This window comes from Myxocyprinus asiaticus, chromosome 28 (assembly GCF_019703515.2).
Source record: "Myxocyprinus asiaticus isolate MX2 ecotype Aquarium Trade chromosome 28, UBuf_Myxa_2, whole genome shotgun sequence".
In the NCBI taxonomy this organism is placed as follows: domain Eukaryota; kingdom Metazoa; phylum Chordata; class Actinopteri; order Cypriniformes; family Catostomidae; genus Myxocyprinus; species Myxocyprinus asiaticus.
The window spans coordinates 37,642,549-37,660,000 of record NC_059371.1 but is presented as its reverse complement, the minus strand read 5'-3'; positions in this window follow the sequence as shown (position 1 = coordinate 37,660,000).

Sequence of the window (17,452 nt, the reverse complement as noted above, 5' to 3'; positions counted from 1 at the left end):
CATTGCAAAACATTTCACACAAAGACATTTGTTGGAAAACAATGTATAAAAATGGTCTGGCATCAATTGTGTGCAGATGCAATTTGCTTTGATATTTTGCTAGAAGTCAATTTATTGATCACTATATTATTAAGTTTGCATTTCATGTAAAAAAATCACAGGTGTTCAGAAATGCACCAACGTTCACCCAAACTAATTAAGTTGATTCATAATAATTTGAGAAGTTTTGATCTGTGATAGACTATTAGTTAGTGTAGATTAGTGTAATTAGATGGATTTGTCTGGGTAGATGAGTGTTAGATGACTAGTGTGAAGGTTTTTCTGCACCTGTAACAGACCTGAGATCAGACTACATCTGCTCCCACTGACCCCATTTAAAATGTGTTTGTGTTATGCAGTTATACTGATCTGAAAACAGTGTCTTTGGTGAGTTGCAAAATTAGAGCTCTAGTTCAGCACCTGGACAGCGCCATATTGAACATTCAGCAGTATAATTCAAATTTGATTATCATTTTGAAGATTTCCAAATTTTTTGAAGATTTTGTTTTAAACATTTGTTTTGTTCAGTCTTCAGTGTTCTCATATACCATATTAAATAATACAGTTTATAACTGCCACAGTAAAATGCCTTTATCCACCTGCATATTTGATTAACTGTATCATTTTTGAGGACCTACAGAACATCGCTGAAGGAAATTTACAGTTTACTTTGCTAAGAGATGCTTAGAGATGACTAAATAAGGCCACGTCCACACAAATACGCATCTTTTTCTCTATGTTTTGGCCTTCTGTCAACACTGAGATGCCGTTTTTGTCAGCGAAAACTGAGCTTTTTGAAAACGCTCTCCCAAGTGGATACATTTGAAAACGCCATCTTTGCATTGTAATGTGGACTGGGAAAATGGATATTTCTGAAAACAATGACGTATTTGTTGTCATGTGACGCAGTCACGTGATAAATTCAACCAAAACAATCAATATGGCACCTCGTGTTGAAGTGGTGCTGTTGTGCCTGATATTCACTTTGATAGCATTGTTAAAGATAAATTGCATAAATGTTACTATGTACAACATTTATATTGCATTCCTTCAAAGGCAACGAGAAGTTTACTCTGAATTGGTGTCCGGCGACGGAACATGAGGACAATTACGTTTCAGGCCCATCGGTGATTTTTCACATGCGCAGTAAGGGAATTTAAGCGTTTTATACGTTTTAGTGTGGACTAGCAACTTTTGGAAAATGGCAGTGTGGAAGGAGAGCGTTTCTTAAAAAACGAAAACAGCATTTTCAGATGTAACGGATTAATGTAGACGTAGTCTAATTTTGGTTTATTGCTCTCAGAGGTCAAGCTCAGAGGTCATGGATTTAGTATACTAGACTTGTTAATCACATGCTTAACACCCAGAGGTCATCTGTTTCTTTAACTCAACAGATAAGCGAATGTATCACTCTTGGCATAAACAATTTAACATTAAAGAATCGTATCCCCTTACATCTGCATTTATGCCAAAACTTCAAAAGAATGGGTGTTATAAAGCTGATTTACAGTAAAAAGAAATTAAAATGATCATACACTGAAATTTAATGGCTTAGTTTCGATTTTCACTGCAGTTTTATCATAGCGTGAACGTGATAGTACGTTAGCAGAAAGAAGGACCCAAGCGCAGGAATGAGTGAAAGTAAATACATTTATTAAAACAACAGGCAACACAAAACTCTCACAGGGGAGAGAAAACAAACCAAAACTAGAATAAAGACAAATAACTAGGACCAAACAGGAACAGACTGACTCACTAACAAAACAATTCGACAAAGACAAAAGGAAAGAAGGCACAATATATAGAGGAACATACATGAGGGACAGGTGCAGACAATCAACATGAGGAGGAACTTAAGAAGGAGGCGTAGCAAGAAGAAACAAGCCGGCAGGGTAAGGAGAACACATGGCAGACAGAAAACACAGAGAGATGTGCTCAAACAAAAGACAGAAACAAACACATTAACAGACAACAGAAAGGAGAGGGTTGTCAGACCCAAATGCAAATTAAGATTTTTTTTAATGCTCAGTAGTGATTTAAATGATATGTCACACTAAACATTTAATTGTAAATTAAGCTTTGTGTGTGTGTGTGTGTGTGTGTGTGTGTTTATCACACATATTTTATCCCTACATTTAAAAATTGCCAGTGCTTTTTTTGTAAATGATTTTGTCTGGATTCACTCTGGAAGCTCTCACATCCCCCATTGCCTCCCTTTCCTCATTCCAGGAAGAGTGGTCTTACATTGAGGTCAGGACCTGAGCAGTGATTGAAATCCTCTCCAATGCCTGAGCTTCATTTCTGCGCCCCGGCAAGAGAGGGTTACTGCTTGCCCTCATAAATAATCCCTCTGCTCTGAAATTGAACTGGGGAATGAAGAAGGAATTAAGAAAACAGATCAGTTCTTTTCAAAATGGGACGGCCAAAGTATTACCAAAGAAATCTCCAAATGGGATATGGCCATGACGGACAAGCAGAGGGTGGCAGAGAGGTGTATGTCAATTTGTGTAGCGTTCCTTTAGGGGTTATGATTTTGTGCAGGGCGATGGTGGGGCGAGGGAACAAAATCTAGTGATTTAAAATTGTGTTTATTCTACAGATGAGCCATTAAACAAGCCTTTTGGGAACAAGGTTGAGAGAGAGAGAGAGAGAGAGAGAGAGAGGGAGAGGAAGGGAGGGAGGGGGGTAGTAGATCCGCAATAGCATTATGGGAGTCAAACCATTCCAGTCACAAACTAGATTTTTATATTTTTTTGAAGATAAAATGTGAGCGGAACTTGCCTGTGCGTTACAATGCTATGGTGTTCGGGTGGTTGCCAGGCCGTTGCTATGAGGTTGCTAGGGTGTTCTGAGTGGTTGCCAGGCCGTTGCTATGCAGTTGCTAGGGTGTTCTGAGTGGTTGTCAGCCCGTGCATTGTGGTTGCTAGAGTGTGCTAGGTGGTTGCCAGGCTGCTGCTATACAGTTACTAGGTTGTTATGGGTGGTTGCCAGGCTGTTGCTATGTGGTTGCTAGGGTGTTCTGAGTGGTTGCAAGGCCATTGCTTTGTGGTTGCTATAGTGTTCTGAGTGGTTGCCAGGCCGTTGCTTTGTGTTTGCTAGAGTGTGCTGGGTGGATACCAGGCTATTGCTATGAGGTTGCTGGGGTGTTCTGGGTGGTTGCCAGGCCAGTACTACAGTATGTGGTTGCTAGGGTGTTGTGGGTGGTTGCCAGGCTGTTCCTATTCAGTTGCTTGGATGTTCGCGGTTGTTGCCAGACTGTTGCTACGTAGTTTCTTGGGGGATCTACAGTAGGTGGTTGACAGGACGTTGCTATGTAGTTTCTAGGGTGTAGTGGGCGGTTGCCAGGCCATTGCTATGTGGTTGCTAGGGTGTTCTGAGTGGTTGCCAGGCCTTTGCTTTGTGGTTGCTGAAGTGTTCTGTGAGTTTGCCAGGCTGTTACTATGCAGTTGCTAGGGTGTTCTAAATGGTTGCCAGGCCATAACTATGAAGTTGCTAGGGTGTTCTGGATGGTTTCTAGGCTGTTCCTATGCGATTGCTAGGGTGTTCTGGATGGTTGCTAGGCCATTCCTGTGCAGTTGCTAGGGTGTACTGAGTGGCTGCCAGACTGTTACTTTGTGGTTCCTAGAGTGTGCTGGGCTGGCTGGTTGCCAAGCTGCTGCTGTGTGGTTATTAAGTAGTTCTGGTTGGTTGCCAGACCATTGTTGTGCGGTTGCTGGGGTGTTCTGAGTGACTGCTAGGCTGTTGCTATTGGGTTGCTGGGGTGTTCTGAGTGACTGCTAGGCTGTTGCTATTGGGTTGCTGGGGTGTTCTGGGTGGTTGCCAGGCCAGTAGGGATGCCATGATTAAAAATGTCATTGTTCATTTAACTGCAAGAATTTAGAAACCACAATTAAAAACGTGAAATGCTTTATTTAGACGTGGCAAAAATAATATACATAATGTATAAATATAAAAGAGTTATTCATATGATTTTGTAAGCCTAAATGTGAAAACTCTTGTGCCTGTGTAGGTACTGGAGCTGTTACTATGGTTACGGACAGTGGCCGCGTGGTGCTTAGACAGGTGCCGCGGACTGAACGTACACTTTCAATTCACATAAACTGGAGCTACTACACACAAACTCCAAAATATAAAAGAGGAATTCGATCTACCAGACTCATATCCACCAAAAAAAGCGACTTAAATCGGCTGTTTGCATTGGGTGTACTTACTATCAGCGAGTAAATTTTGAAAATTTTGAAAAGTTGCATCTTCATATTCATTATTTAAAGCATTGCTTCTGTACAAATTCATCGCGTTCAACAATAAATGTAAATTTTAGTCATTATTGGACTTTAAATTGCCTGCTGTGAGCAATGTTCCCATTATTATGCATAGTCCACAGGTTAATTTGTAAGGTGTTGTGGACAGTAAATTTATAGAGTTGCCAGTTCTTTATGTTGGAGTACCTGGCAGACAATGGATTGCTTTAATAAACTGTTGAAGAAGGAAAAAATAGGCTACATGTTGCTCACCCACAATAATCTTGCATTTACGCACTTTTGAAGCACCCCAGTTACATTGAAGCACATCTCTGAGCTCAGGATGCGCATAATCGTTGTTGTGCCCTAGATTAGAGCATCTCTTATTATATACCTCCCATTTGTTTTTTTTGTGTATTTATCAGTTTTCTTATTTTAAGACTGGCCTTAGCGTCCACATATTCCCCAGATATACGTCCACTAAAACAATCAGTTGTGATATGATATGCATTTTTTGCATCAGTGCTGTTGTATAATGAAAAATTGCTAATAATCACAAAACCTGTTAACCGCAATTTTTTCTCAGACGGTAATCTCACCGTCAAAAACTCACACCGCAGCATCCCTACAGGCCAGTACTATGCGGTTGCTAGAGTGTTGTGGGTGGTTGCCGGGGCAGATTATGACTAGCAAGGGCTCCAGGGCCAATTTTATTTTAGGGCCCCCCAGTCCAATTATCTTTTAAAGATGAGATCTATGCAATCTATTTTCATTGATTTAATTTCGTTTTAATCAGTACTTTTGAAACACAAAGTAAAATATCAATATTTTATTTTTCCCAACTACCTAAGCCAAGTTTTTTATTTTTTTTAAATGTAGGGCAAACGGAAAATTATATTTTGTAAACCTGTTTAAACCTATTTTTCTATAAAATAATGAAATTGTAAGCACATGTTGCTTGAATTCAATAAATACTAATTTTCAAATATCAGTAACAATATAAACATTATTGTTCATTTTACTTTATCAAAATCAGCAAAGATTTCACATAAAAAGATGAGTGAATCAAAACATAAAGGTATCTATTTTGGAAATTATATTACAAGGTCTTCTACTTCCAGAAGAGCAGGAAAGCTTTCACAAGCAGACAGTAGACATCTCATACACATTGTGATGATGATGTAGAGGCTTTAGATATGTATTAAATATGATACGTGCAGCGTTATAAGGTTAAAGTGTTGCAAAATTTTTTCAATTAGAAACAAGAAGGCAAAAGGGTCCTATGAGAGGGCTGGGGGTTCTCATAGTCACAGGGCTCTGTTGAGGGGGACTTGTTAGCGCTGGAGCCCACATATTTAAGCATATATAAACAAATTTGTTTTTCCAAAGTTGATGGGTCGTGAGACCAGATGCGAGACTTCTGTTCCTGTATCTGAATATACATACAAATTGCAAAAAAATCAAAAAACAAACAACAACAACAAAAAATTATTCATATTGCACTTTTAAAGTAATAAATTATCTTTTGAAATAAAGTATCATCAGAAGGCTATTGTGTTTTGTTATAGAGAACAGTGAGCTTGTTCCTTGGGAGTGTGATTTTTCAAAAAGGTTTCTGTGAATGTGACTCATCTCAAACCCCTACTGTGAATATTTTATTTCTTCACAGCACAACATTCTCTCTGGAGTACATGTTGCAACCCTACCTGATCTCCTGAAACCTCTACAAAACAGAAAAGAAATATTTCCCATCCAGACAAATATTCAGAGGAATCAATTTCCCAGGATAAAGAAAGTTGTTTGTTTAATTTAATTTAAATGCTTAATTTCTTTTCACTTGCGCCCTTGCAACAACCAAGCAATGTACAAGTATCTTCCAAAAACACCCTAGCAACCACCTAGCAATGCTCTAGCAACCTGGTTACTCTGTGGTGTGTTTTGCATGGACAAGCACCACACATTTCCTATTTCCTTTTGGAAAATACCAAAATCTTGTTTACATTGACATGTTGTACAGCTTTAGCCAATAGGTTGACAGAATCTGAACACGTTCTAGCCAACAGAAACAAAGAGCACGCTACAGACATGCATTTGTTGTTAGCGACTATGCTTACCTCTTAAGTTATTAATGAAGTACATAGCTGAATCCAGAGACCACGGCATGTCACGTCAGCACGTTACAATTACAGAAATACGGTTTGCATTAAAGATTAACTACAAATACACTCTGCTGTCTACAGTCATGTAATGCTCTTTCTGTTCACCCTGAATCATTCCAATCACGTCTGCTTCTGTGTGCATTAATGATTAATCAGTGCTGGACTGAACGTGCTTTAAACCGACTCAAAATGTTACTGTGGTATTTATTTTTGGCCCCACGAGTGGAAGGCAGCCCCACATCCACAGATACTGCATTTGCTTCTAGAGTAACAATGGCTCAGTGTAACTAGAGATATCTGTGCAAATATTATTGATCAAAATGAACAAATAAACACCAAAGCTCTGTTACTGCTTTTGTTCGGAGCATGTGACCTGACATAAAGGGTTTCTCAAATTTCTCAATTTCAAGACTTTAGATTGACAGATTGCGTACTGCACATTATTAACTGTATACTTCCATATATATATATATATATATATATATATATATAAATTATGTGATAGTACACATTATGCAATGATAAATGTCTAAACATTGTGGTCACATGACCTCAGTTAATGTTAAAATTAAATTCCGCAAGTGGTATCCAGTTATCATATCAGTAATAAAAGTGGTTACTTTGTGTTTTTAGTTCAGTTTAGTCAAAATTTTTCCAATTTTGGCCGAAAAATCAAATAATGAATAAAAATGATTACAAATCACTTCTTGTTCATTCATCACTCATATATTAATGGACTAAGGAATTACTTTTATTTAATCTGTCCAACCTAGTCTCAGAATTATGTTTCTATACTTACATTTTTGCAAATGATTTTTACGTGGCTCGTTGAACGTATCGCAGACATTTCCCAGTGAAATTACAACAACAACAACAAGTACTTTTTTTTTTCCACTTTCACACAATTCACAGGTAAAACGGCAGATTATCGGTTCATAAACACAAACATTTTACCGTGTTCCTCACACAGTGCTATCATATGATACTTTAACTAGGAATGGTAGGGATGCTAGGGATTGTGTAGTTTTGTAGTAGAGTACTCAAAAAAAAAAAAAAAAAAAAAACGAGTAATGGATTACTTGAAATTTAGAATTTGAGTTCAACCTTCAACCTTTGAACCTGTTTTTCTTTTGAAAAAATGAGCACTATGCATAAACAAAAATATCTATATTCAAAAAAGACAAAAAGCACGCACACATAGAAACGTACATTCAAAGTCTTCCGAAGCGATATTATCACATTAAATAATAAAAATTCATAAATAAATCCACTGCACCAACTAATGCATTGACTTGTAATGGCAAGATTTATGTGAGAGAAGCAGTTTCATTGTTGTCCACAGCGGGCAAAAGCATGAAGGAAAATCAAATTGCAATATTCGAGTAGTAGTTTTACTAGTTGAATATTTAAAACCGAACGAGTACTCGATTAATCGATTAATCACATCCTTAATCTAAACACTTTTACTATAGCACATGTCTTGCAAGGCGCTACATATTAACGTTTCGATTATATAACTAACTACATTTACAAGTTTGTTCAAGTGTTTTGAAATTGCACGGTACCTAAACTGATAGAACGTTGCACTTTCATGTGAGCCCAAAGTGTCATAGAAATACCACAAACTGACATTTTTTTCATCTCATATTTGCTTTATAATGATAGTGCCTAGGTTTAGGGTTTTGTTTGAATAAAACTCAAAAGATTTAAGAATTTACCTTGAAAGCCTCATCTGTTTTTTATCTCACGTTTGCTTTCCTGACACTATTGGTTAGGTTTAGGTTTGAGGTTTAGGGTAGGGAGGTAGGTTTTGTTGATTTAAAACTTGAAAGGGAATTAACCTTAAAAACGTCATCTTTTTGGGAGAACATTTAAATTACTTTTAGCGTCACTCAGTGGACATTTCACCTTGAAACTGACCGTTGCATAAATTTCATGAGATCAGGTTAATGGTCAGGTCATGTTGGAATTACTGTATTTAGGAGATGGCAACTCCTAGATTCTGATCGGAGCATTTCTTCCAGTAACCGTTCAGCACAAACACGTTCTCGCTCTAAAAAAGGTAAAATGCACAAAAATGAATAGAGCAGAATGCAGCTGTCTCGAGATGCATTTTTATCATTTGAAGAAGTTCTTTTTAATTTTACACGCCATCTAAAAATGTAGCGGTCCCATGAGAGATGCAAAAAAATTGTGAAATGTTACGTAGTTGTCAAAAGTCATCAATCTAGCGAATGTTTACATGGAAAACGATTGAAAAACAGCGCGAGCGGATGCAAAAACACGTTCAGTTTGAACAGCCCCTTGTTCACATGATACAACACTAGCTGAAGTTTCTCAAAGTTACCTCTCAAAAAGACAGACTTTTGTTTCAGTTGATTGTAGGTAAATTTCCACTTTATCCAGTTATACTGTTTTCAGTGGCGTAGCCAAAGGTGGGCCTTTGAATATTGACCCTTTGCTAAGCTCCGCCCCCCTTGTTTATGGTCGCTCACTCTAACAAGCTCTGTAGACCTCGCCATAGGAATGGATGGGAGATTGCAGTTAACGGCACGGTTTGGGGCAAAATATTCTCATAAATGGAATGGATAATATTATTACGTGGGCTGGGATGAAGAGTGACATTGTAAAGCATACTTATCTGACATTTTTAGTAAAAGAAATTGCTAAATTACACAGTAATTTGATTAAGAACTGTGCAGACTGTGAATCAGAATTGAAGCAATTGATCATCACAGTCACATAAAAAGAGAAAAGTGTCACTTGATAGCGATTACAAACCACATAACATTAGTGTAAGTGAAAAGAACTGCTTATAACGTCTCATAACACACTCACTTTGATGCTGTGAACTCTTTTTTTACCATCACCTGTACTAAGACCTGAATCAATAAATGAATTAATGTTAAGTTGTTAGCTTTAATTTACCTTGGAGGAAATGTAGGTGTCATCACTGATGTTATACATGCTCATTTGGGAACGAGGAATGACACACTTTAATCCATAGCATGCTTTTCTCAATATTTATTTCAATATATTTTAAAAAAAAAAGAACAAACACTGCGTGTATCCTCTCTAGGTACCTTGTATCACTATTGCAAGTGACCTAGCAACAAAGTTTTTTTTGTAATCGTAAAATCCCACTTAAAATGATTTAAACACACATTACTCCCGTAGGCTTTCATTGTAAAAAGGCAAACTCTTGTCAGAGATATGGCGGCAGGGCAACAGTTCCTAAGACAGGATTGGTCAGAAACGCTTTTAAGGCGGGGCTTAGCAAGGGTCAATTACATTTTCTTTTATTTATTTTTTTTTTACTTCAAATAGTTTTAATGAATTCTGATTGCTGAAAGTGTGAAAGAACTGTTTGAATGCGCTGCCTTTCTGTTGTTAAGGAAAATTTGGTAAAAAAAATTTTAAGAATTGGGGCGAAAATTTGGCCCATCCATTTTTATTGAGGCCCACCCTAAAGATATTCCTGGATACGCCCTTGACTGTTTTACTGTGTGAGAAGAAACCACTCCAAATTATTCAGGGAGAGAGCGCTCCAAACGAATTGTACTGAATCAAGTCAATTGCAAGCCAGTTTGGCCAATTCACTGAAAAGAACTGACTCAAAATAATTATTCATTCGCAAATTGGGCATTGTTTATGGTTTAAACAGCCAACAGAAATACGAGATACACTTCATTATTGATTAAATATTCTGAGACTGAGAGTAAATGATTCTCAGGTCAGTCAGAGTGCTCAGTGCGTACGGCCGGACAGCTGCAGGCACCACTGAGAACAATTACTTAAAATTGTAAAATAATAATAATAATAATAATAAACTAAGAATAAATAAATATTCTGTAAATTATGAAAAGAGGGCCTTAAGAATGAAGGCTGACTTTGATATTGCTCGATTTGTTAATGTTCTGACAGTGATGACAAAAAGTAGGAACACAGTCGTGAAACCTAATTTAAAAGAAATAAAATAAACCACTTCCTTTTTTTTTTTTTTTTTTTTTTTTACATTTTCTTAAGTTTATTATACTCTGTGTGAGGAAGTAAGTCATGGTCTGAGCCCAATTTGTGTTAGGGGTAGTGAGTGATAATGTAAATAAAAATAAAAAAAAGATCAAATTTATTCCAACACTTAATTTACAGCATTGGAATTTAATTAACACAAATTCACCAAATTCTACAAAAGATCCATGTTTCTTTTTCAAAACCACCTTGACAAATACAGTGAATATTTGCCTACCCAAAAATGGAATATCTATCTTTCTAATTACTTTGAAACTGAAAGTCATTAACATTTGAGCAGTGCAGTCGAGAATGTGTGTCGCTTTGGCTCACTGGCTCGTGGACATGGGCCGTCCTGCGGAGCGCTGGCATTAGAGAGCAGACATTATCTCATACGAGCAATGGGAGATACTACACCAATTACTCCTCTCTGTGGGGACAGTTTATTTGTGCAGGCTTTTTCGGTTTAAATAAGTACAAGGGGTCAGAAGACCTCATGGCACCCAGTGTCAACCCGCCCTCTCATGCTGAGCTCAGCCAATCACGGCCATGGAAATGTGCTGACATCATATGCGACTCCAAGGCTATTCGTTTTGTTTGGGTGCCCACTGTGAGTGTTACAATTGCTCTATTTCAGGATGTTTGAAGGGATAGTTCACCCAAAAATGGAAACTCATGCCCTCATTTAATCACCTTCATGTCGTTTTAAGCCCATAAGACTTTCTGTCTTCAGTGGAACACAAAATGTTAGGCTGTTAAAATGCTTCCGCACGACTCGCATAAGCATTGCCCAATTCATTGAGCTCTATGGAGTGAAGCCTCAGTGTGAGTGCTAAAATGCGGTAGTGGAGAGTGTTTTCAAAAAGCTCCATCTACATTGGAGGAAAATGCTGTTTTACTGTGGATGAGAGGCATGAACATTTTCAGTGCATTTTCAAACGAAATCATAATTTTCCAAAGTAGGCAGTAATGGAGAGCGTTTACGAAACGCTAAGTTTTCGATGGAGGAAAATCATTCAAGTGTGTATGAGAGGCGTAAACATAGTGAAATCTCCTTAGCAACCACACAGCAACCAGCCAGAACACCCTAGCAATTACACTGCAATGTGCTAAAACAAAGTCTTTCTAGTAAGTCAGTCCACTGTCGGCCATCTTTGGAATGTTCTCGGGAGGCTATTTCCAGTCATGACAGTGCAACTCTTATCTACAGTACTTAAATTGGAAAACACAGAAATCTCAAAAACGATTGGTCAATATTATGATCAAAGAACATATTTTAAATCAGCAGTAAAATCTGATAAAACTGGAATCATAATTTGTGCTTTTTTACCTCATAATGCTAAAAAAAAAAACAATTCCGGCTTGTATAGCTAATGTGCTTGAGCGTTCTTGAGTTGATTGACAGTTGATGTCTGTATCTAAAAGGTGATTGGCTCTTTTACCTGTAAGGCGGGACTTCCTTTCTACATCCGCTGACCTTGGTAGAGCGTTCCAATTTCTCCCATTCATTTTGATAGAAGTGGCCCGTCTCTGCTAAATAGTCTCTTGCTAAAAAACACTCAGAACCTCTTAGCAACCATATAGTGACGCCCCGGGAATCACCGCAACACCCTACCATTGTGGTAAGGGTGTAAAAAAATGTAACTATGTAAAATGTCTAGTTTTGGGTTCTGAAAGAAAATAGCAAATACAGCCCACCCCCTTTCAACAGAAACCAGCTAATGACTTTAGCATCAATGCTCTCTGAGTACCATTTTTAGAAAAAGAAAAAAAAAATTCTGACATATTATTGAGGAACACATTGTATGACACAACCGTTATGTAATATAATGAGGCTTTTATAAATATAATAATAATAATAATAATAATGGCATTCAGTGCAAATGGCATAAGGCTGAGTAAATGAATGAATTAGAAAGGAAGATGAAGTGCTAGAAAAGCGAACATTATTCAAGCAGCAAGAGAGAGAGAGAGAGAATAAGAGAGAGATGGAGAGACATATTGCATTTGGCTGTAGAGGCAGACTGCTGTTGTTATGATGACCCTATTGAGAGGGAAGATTTTAATCTAAGCAAACTGGCCCATTGCTTCATTATTAAGAGTGTGACTCTAATGGGCTGGAATTAAATGATATAGACCTGTAGGAGAAGCCGGAGTATGTGTGGTCTGATCTGAAGTAGTAGTGACTGGAGAATATCTGCCCTGTGTAGGTAAATGTAATACATTATGACCCATTTATCCATCAGTGCTATTTACCTAGGAAACTGAATGCTGGCTTCATGATAAAGTGAACTGTACCTGCATCTTTTAAAAGTATGTTTCTTTGCCCACTCTAACCTTTTCTTTTTGTTTTTCTGTTTCAAAAGTGTCTTTTTCTTTGCAATTCTTCCCATAAGGCCTGCACCCCTGAGTCTTCTCTTTCCTGTTGTACATGAAACTGGTGTTGAGCGGGTAGAATTCAATGAAGCTGTCAGCTGAGGACATGTGAGGTGTCTATTTCTCAAACTAGAGACTCTGATGTACTTATCTTCTTGTTTAGTTGTACATCTGGCCTTCCACATCTCTTTCTGTCCTTGTTAGAGCCAGTTGTCCTTTGTCTTTGAAGACTGTAGTGTAAACCTTTGTATGAAATCTTCAGTTTTTTGGCAATTTCAAGCGCTGTATTGCCGTCATTCCTCAAAACAATGATTGACTGATGAGTTTCTAGAGAAAGCTTCTTTTTTGCCATTTTTGACCTAATAATCTTAAGACATGCCAGTCTATTGCATACTGTGGCAACTCAAAAACAAAAACAAAGACAATGTTAAGCTTCATTTAACGAACCAAATAGCTTCCAGATGTGTTTGATATAATGGCAAGTGATTTTCTAGTACCAAATTAGCAATTTAGCATGATTACTCAAGGATAAGGTGTTGGAGTGATGGCTGCTGGAAATGGGGCCTGTCTAGAAAAAAAAAATATAAAAAATACACCAGGTTTTAGTTACATTAATTGGTTTAAAAACTTAATTGTGGAAAATAAATAAATCAGTAATGCATCGTGTTGTACAGAAGAATGCACAATTGTAAGAAGATTCAAAGCCTTTTTTGAACATTCTTTGTATTTATGGAGTACAGGGAGGTTTGGTTCATAGCAAAAAAAACCTCATGATGTAAAGAGTAAAGCATAAAAAAAGCCATTTAATTTAGGATGCAAGCTTACATTTTAGGTGGCAGTTGCACACCATGGCACACCCGTGGCTATGCCACTGCTTGGAACTACACCACTCATTGTTCCCTGAAAAATGAAACATGTGCTTTAATCCTGAAGAAAACTGCTACATCACACATTTCTTTGCCTAATTGCCTGTTGTGGATGTCACATTCTCTGAATAAAGACCTTTTTAACAACTATGTATAATTACTACATATACATGCACAGCTAATCCAGATACAAGGAAAATATTATTAGTAAAAAGTAGAAAAGCACTAAAAGTACATTTCTCAGTTGTTTCCAAGTCTTCACTGAATTATTGTTAGATATGATGCATTAAAACAGATTTAATGCTGCCGGGTTTTGACTGAGAAGCAAAACTGTAATTAAAATTATATCTAACTGTTAATTAACTGTATGCTTGTTATGATTTCTATGCTGAAAAATCCACCACACAGGAAAAAATGTAATGGCTTATTTTTGCTTATTTTGGGAAGGCAAGTGGCTTATTTTGGGCTTGTTTTTCCAGATCAGGTTATTAGCCATTCTTTTACTTTGTTCTAACCTGAAACCTTTTGGAAAGGAGGCTGTGGAACTTCTGAACCGGAATGAAAAAATATTGTTTTTGCTCAGAATGAACCGAAATGAAAAGCATTTAGTTCCCTATCTGTCACTCACTCGACGTTGTGTCGATGTAGTGACACTAGGGGTCACTCTTTGGAGCCCGAGACACCTCTGGTCTTTGATAAAAGGCCAATTAAAATTGCCGAGTGGTATTTGCATGCCACTCCCCCGGACATACGGGTATAAAAGGAGCTGGTATGCAACCACTCATTCAGATTTTCTCTTCGGAGCCGAACGGTCATGCTCATTGAGCTGAATTCCCACGACTGTTCATCTGACGGCGCATTTCAGAGGCTTCTCCCCCTTCTGCATTGGTGCACTGCAGAGAATGCCCCTGGGTGCTTCGGCAGAAATAAAAGAGTATATTTCTCTAAAAGAGTGGCACACACGGAACGTCTTTTTAAAGACGCGTCTTTTTAAAGATGCCTTTCCTTTGTGTGTTATACCTGGTTGCGCTCGTTATCTCTCGCCTTCTGACAGTCACGATCACTGTCTTTCGTGTCTGGGCACTGCTCACGTGCAGACAGCGTTTGTGGATGGTCATGTACTCATTGCGAGGACATGTCCATGGCAACAATGCTATCGCGGCTCGCCTTCATAAGAAAGCAAGCCACCCCAGAGTCTCCCTGCCTTGGTCCTTTTACCCACGGTATGAGGCCAGAGCGGCTAGCACTGGGGGCGATTTGGGGACCCCAATGGGACCGCCTCCGCCAGGTATCCCCCTGCGGTCCTCCCATTCCCCAGCACGCTCGTCTGCCCCGATTGGGCTTCCGGATGAGTCCGCCGGCTCGTCTCATGGCGAGTTCGACCTCTTATTCGGAGCTAGCGAAAGTGATGAGCTCTCGAGCGCAGCATCGGAGAGCGGGCTCGTCCAGTCGGACGCGGAAGCCTCAGCTGGGCTCCTCCCTTCGGGGACAATTGCCCAGTCACAGGCTGACGCGGAGATGACGACATGCTTTCCCGGGCAGCCGCTAGTGTCGGCTAGAGGAACCCTCCGCTCTTCCCTGAACCCTCGTGGCTCGATGATTGGTTCCTGGGCTCGCGGCGCCACTCAAAGCCACACCTCGCCCCCGTTCCTTTCTTCCCGGAAGTGCATGAAGAGCTGACATGGGAGGGACTTTTTTAGTGCCCGGTCCCGATCTTTTCAGCTTCACCGTCCTCACTACCCTCGACGGTGGGGCGGCCAAGGGCTATTCGGCAATCCCCCGGTGGATAAAGACGCTCGCGGTGCACCTATGCCCGCAGAGCGCCACCACCTGTCGAGGGTGCCCAAAGCCCCTGTCCAAGGCCTGTAGGTTTATGTCGTCTCTGACGGCCAAGGCCTACGGTGCCGCTGGACAAGCCGCCTCTGCCCTGCACGCCATGGCTCTCCTGCAAGTCCGCCAAGGTGCTAAAGGAACTGCACGAGGGTAGTTCCACCCTGGGATTGATGCTGGAACTACGCTCGGTGACCGACCTCGCTCTCCGAGCGACAGAGGTCATGGCGCGGTCTCTCGGGCGGATGATGTCCACATTAGTGGTCCAGGAGCACCACCTTTGGCTCAACCTGGTCGAGATGGGTGAGGCCTACAGGATACAATTCCTTGATGCCCCCATCTCCCAGGCTGGCCTATTCGGCGACACCGTCAAGGACTTTGCCCAGCAGTTCTCGACGGTGGAGCAGTAGACGGAGTCTATCCTGCATATCCTGCCCCGGCGTGGCTCAAGATCCCACACCCCATCTGCTCGTCGCCAAGGGCATCCCCCTATGGTGACTGCACCGGCTCCACCGCAGCCCGACCCTTCGCCCCGGCCCTGGCGTGGAGCCCACCACAGGAAGCAGACACCACCCGTCTCGCGGCCGCCCAGAACCCGTGAAATGCTTCAAAGCGCCCTTGAGATGGGCGACCCAGGGACGACGAAACCCGCTGCTCTGGAGCTGGTAAGCAGACCTCTCCATCTTTTTGTTACCTTTGCATTTAATTGCGCTGCATGCCCAAGTGGCTGCAAGTGAACTCAAGAGTTCAGCAAGAGCGGTTTCCTTGTTCCCTGGGTCACGTATCTGGTGTGCACACCATCCACAAATCTAAATTGTCTATACTATATATATATATATATATATATATATATATATATATATATATATATATATATATATATATATATATATATATCATTATATATATATACTGGTGAAGGATAATTACCAAGTAAAAGAAATAATAATAATAATTATTATTGGAAATTCTTTTATCGTTCACCCTCATATTGTTCCAAACCACACCGCGCACAGTATGTATGATGCAAATTGCGTCAAATCAAATCAAATCACTTTTATTTTCACACAACCATATACACATGTACAATAGCGTGTGAAATTCTTGGGTGCAGTTCCGAGCAACATAGTAGTCGTGACAGTGATGAGACATATACCAATTTACAATAAACATCAGATTTACACAACCCAATTTACATATCTAATATACACATAATTACACACAACACAATATACAAATAATAACATACAATGTACAGTATACAATACACACAATATAGAATACACATAAAACAATAAAAAAAAAATAGTATATATAAAATATACAGTAGGTTGTATTGTACTGTACTGACATTCAGGCTGTCGGTTAATAGTAAGTTGCCAGTGTGTTGTTAAGAGAGAATATAATTTATGACAGTCCGGTGTGAGATAATAAGATTAATAAAGTGCAGTGCTGATGTATTTTGATATTGAGAGATCAAGAGTTCAAAAGTCTGATTGCTTGGGGGATGAAGCTGTCATGAAGTCAACTGGTGTGAGTCCTGATGCTGCGATACCACCTGCCTGATGGTAGCAGTGAGAACACTCCATGGCTCGGGTGGCTGGAGTCTCTGATGATCCTCCAAGCTTTTTTCACACACCGCCTGGTATATATGTCCTGGAGGGAGGGAACATATCCGATTATGTGTCTGGCAGTTCGCACCATCCTTTGCAGGGCTTTGCGGTTGTGGGCGGTGCTATTGCTGTACCAGGCGGAGATGCAGCCAGCCAGTCAGTGTGTTCGAGTGTGCACCTCCTCTCTGTAGGCTGTTTCATCATTGTCAGTGATCAGACCTACCACTGTCGTATCATCAGCAAACGTAATGATGGCATTGGAGCTTTGTCAGTCATGTGTGTACAGAGAATACAGGAGTGGGCTGAGAACACAGCCCTGC